The sequence below is a fragment of the Somniosus microcephalus genome, chromosome 13 (assembly GCF_052327205.1).
Source record: "Somniosus microcephalus isolate GS21.2 chromosome 13, FLI_Smic_1.0, whole genome shotgun sequence".
NCBI lineage: Eukaryota > Metazoa > Chordata > Chondrichthyes > Squaliformes > Somniosidae > Somniosus > Somniosus microcephalus.
The window spans coordinates 123,713,402-123,717,470 of NC_140999.1; the positions used below are offsets into that span (position 1 = coordinate 123,713,402).

At 41.2% G+C, this 4,069-nt stretch overlaps 1 pseudogene; it reads left to right on the forward strand.

Moving 5' to 3' along the window:
• Positions 1 to 244: 244 nt before the first annotated feature.
• On the forward strand, positions 245 to 2,890 carry LOC147108576 (BTB/POZ domain-containing protein KCTD8 pseudogene; annotated as a pseudogene).
• The last annotated feature ends 1,179 nt before the right edge of the window (positions 2,891 to 4,069 follow it).

The window sequence follows — 4,069 nt, forward strand, 5'->3', positions numbered from 1 at the left end:
ATATCAGGAATTCCAGCCCCCAGTGTGCAGGGGTATTCAATCGCTTGGAACAACAGTAGCAGGAGGAAGTAAGAACCCCCAGGGCCACCAAGTGGGGAGAAGCTGGGAGTTGCACTGAGGGCAGAAAAGAGAAGGCTTAAATTGGAGGAGAGTGAGAACAGTTCCAGTGCTCCCTCGAACTGGGACAGGGGTAGAAAAGTGCTACCTAGAATGGGGGGGTGGGTGCGGGGGAGGAAAATGCTGTAACACCGGCCCAAAATTTCTTGGGTGACTTCAGCTATGGCAATCATCGTAGGGCCTACTTTAAGGTGCAAAAGCCCCAGGAAATTATGGTGTGTGACTTATGCCATCCTTACGCCACTCTGCTATCACCCTCGCGAAAACAGTGAGAAATTAATTATCATAGCTCCGCCCTCATTAAAATCAATGGCGGTTGTGAGTTTCCTGAATTAAAGCTACTTTTATCACCACTGCGACTTACACTGTAAAATAATGCCGATGCTGGGCCCTAGTTGACTGGGTAGCGGCATGAGTTACTGCTCCAAGATCGGTTTCCTTGCAATATAGTTCGAATTTTCCTGAGCTTGTTTACTTAGCTCCAGGAGAGCCTGATCCCTAGCCGAATACTGCCTCTTTTGCAGGTGTTAAATCATACAGCAACTTCACTCATAGTTTATTATATAATCAGAAGCCAGAAGAGAATTCAAAAATCAGAATAAGATTAAATCATTAAAAAAAGAGAAACACACAAAAAACCTCACAAATGCCAATTGTAATAGGTACGTTTATATTTCTCAACATGATAGGCTGCGGGATGATCAAATCTAACTTCAATACATTATTGTTGGACCTCAAATTAAACTTGTCTTTGAATTTTGAACTAATTTTCTAAGTGAATGATGTTCAGGCTCTCATCTGGGAGCTGAAACCTGCTGACAGAAAGCCTCCGCCCCCAGTCCCCCTCACAACCTATTTTCCTTCAAAAAAATGGCTGATTGCCACAGCAGCTTGCTTATTGCTGAGATGTCCACCTCCTTTCCCAAGGTAGTGGAGCAGAATTTTGAAAGGCAGGTGTACGTGACCGAGCATGACACCCTGGTCAGCAACTCTTGATTCCCTCCTGGCGAACCAGTTTTCCAGGAATCATGACACAATGCTTCCTAGGGACAACAGGGGCTGTTATTTAATAGATCAGGACGGATTCCTCTCCAGGTATCTCTCTGGTTATCTCAGAAACAAGTAGCTGGTCCTGTCCGACCACTTCCCACAGAAGGAAAGACTGAATACTTCCAGCTCAGCAAGCTGATCAAATTTCTGATGCCCAATTTCATCAAGCAGAGCTCGGTGACTGACGAGGCATGCCGGAGAGACATTGAGGAGAACTAGAGCAATGAAATGTTGGCCAAGAATGTTCCTTACTCCAGGGCAGCAGAGAAGAGATCTAAGTTTGGTGACCATGGCTCCTACACCTTTGTCCGGCATAACCAGGCAGGCCCCCTGAAAAGCACACGTCCAGGTTTTACCTGAAATTCACCTAGCTGGGACAACTGTTTGACAGTGTCTCTGAGGCTGGCTTTTACCTGATGGCTTGTAACTTCACCAGACAACAACCTTCTTCAGCAAGTACAGAGACAACCAGATGTGGAGCAGCTGTACCGAGTTCGTATTCTTCCATGAGTCTGATAGTCTCATAAGGTCGCATTTATTTAGCAAGGGGATCTTATAACAGCAAACCGAAGGAGCAACTTAAAAGATTTCTGATGTAAAAATCTAACAGCATATCAAAGTATGTAAAATGTCAGTACTACAACTCACTAGGTATGATAGAATAGCACATGTTCTGATTAAAATTTCATCAAGGTTGAATCTTCTATACAATATCCCTGTTATTGCCTTTTTTCTTCAGAATAGCAAACATTGGCCATTGGCCGCACCACTTATGATTCGCCGCGACATATCCTAATTAGAATACCAGGACATTTTGGACTAAGGAAGCCACGGTGAGATTGGCATGCTGGACGGCGAAATTTACAGCTTCTATCGTCCATTTCGCCGTTGCAGGAGCTTATGAGCCATCAAAAGACCGTGAAAAGGCTAAGAAACTCTGGGCCATCCTAAGCCAGTTTGCGAATGTTATAGTGGCAACAGTGGGGGGTTCTTTTTTTGTGTATATGTGGCCCTCACGTTCTGGTATCAGTAACTGAATGGCATAGGAAGAGAAGGGGTTTGGATATCCCTGTCCTACGAGAATGTGCAGGTGTCAGGTGAAACTGGGATCAAGCTTGGCTATATTGCTGTCTGTATTCAATTAGTGTGCTAACGCTCTCTGGCTGTGCACATGAAGAATGACAACATGGACGAGGTACCACAGGATTATAGGTCCTGTGGAACTGGACCCCAACGTGAGCCACTGCCTTCAGGAACAAAGGTGAAGGAAAAGCATTTTTTTAAAGCTGAGACTTAGTTGTTGGCTGACCTGCCACATTCATGCCTCCAGTGAAGTTGGAGCACTGCAGAAGTGAAATGTTTCATCTCTGGGCAAGAAAAGGAACTGTTGTCATTGGCTCATTCAATCATGCTTTTTGATTGGCTGATCAAAGTTGCATTAAATCTTCAGTACTAAGAAAGATGATGTACATGTGCATACACAGTATTTGTGTTTGTGGAGATGTGGAACCACTGAATTCCAAACGGATGTCTGGCTCATCAGAATTCACATGCAAATTCAACATCCATTGGTTACATTAAGTAGGATATTAACGATAATTTGTGTTGTGCTGAAAGCTGGGTTATTGCTCCGTGAGTCATTTCTGTAATAGCACAGTAAGAAAGTAATACATCTATAAAATAATTATTTTCTTTCTCTTCCATAAAACTCTTCCGTTGAAAATCTAAAGGACTTCACATCTGTAAGTGACCATGTTTATACTTCTGGCTTTTATTTGGAATGCTGAAGTTATGTCTAAAATTTACCGTATTTTAATGTGTTTAATACAGATTATACCTGATCCCTTACCCAGTCAGTCAATATATTTAGTCAGCATCTGCACAAGCTAAGTTCGATGACTAGTCAACCCTCGTGAAGTTTTACTATACTGTATAGTTAGATTTTGAAAAAATGTGGGAATTAGTTTCATAAATATTAATGTGTGCCTCTGTTATCCGAACATTTTATATAAGTTACTTAACATGTTTAACGTGGAATTTGTTGAGAAGGGTACAACGTCCCCTTGATCTGTTATAACCTTTGACACTGGCCATTGCCGTCTGTGTTAATTTCAGGCAAGTTCTGGCTTCTTTCCTCCAATAGCAGTGGACATTCCAGCACTGTGAACTCACATATTACAACCCTATAATACGGTGTTAATATTTATAACTATTTTAAATAATATTAGAAATGTAAACAAAACAAAAAATGCCTGAATGTAAGTTGCAGCACCCCCCATCTGCAGTCATTGGTTTCAGTTCATATTTTGCTGATGTTTCAGAATCAGAAATAATATTCTGCAGACACTTCTGTTTCGAAAGTTTAAAATCCAAACAGCAAAAATACTTTAGCCTTATTTATCTACTTTGTTGAATAGTGCTCAAGCACTGAATTAGAATTCCTGGAAAATCACTTTATTTATCCAATCATGAGTTTATTTGAATTTGTCTTCAGATCTCTGAAAGTTGCAATATCATTTTCTAAATAAATAAGTGCCAGATTTGCTGACCAATCTTGTTTTAAAATTTATTTCTGAAGTAAACCGTACCCAGTCTGAATGAAGTGAAAGTACTTTGTAAACCTGGGGGCTGATGTATTTTTCGTTAAAGATCTCAAGATAAATTGATACCGGAAACACCCAAGGAAAGAGGCTGAAGCTAGCTCTGTTATGCATCAAGTAAAATCAAAGGAAGCAAGAGCATACGCACTGTACACACTTGATTTTTAGATTACTTTGAAACTTTGAATAAGATCTATGACTAAGCAATCAGAATATTATCTTCAAAAGTTCTAACAAACGTGTTTCGAGGGCATGTTGTTGTTGGAAGAGAGAGAGAGCGCGAGTGGGGGGGAGAGAGAGAG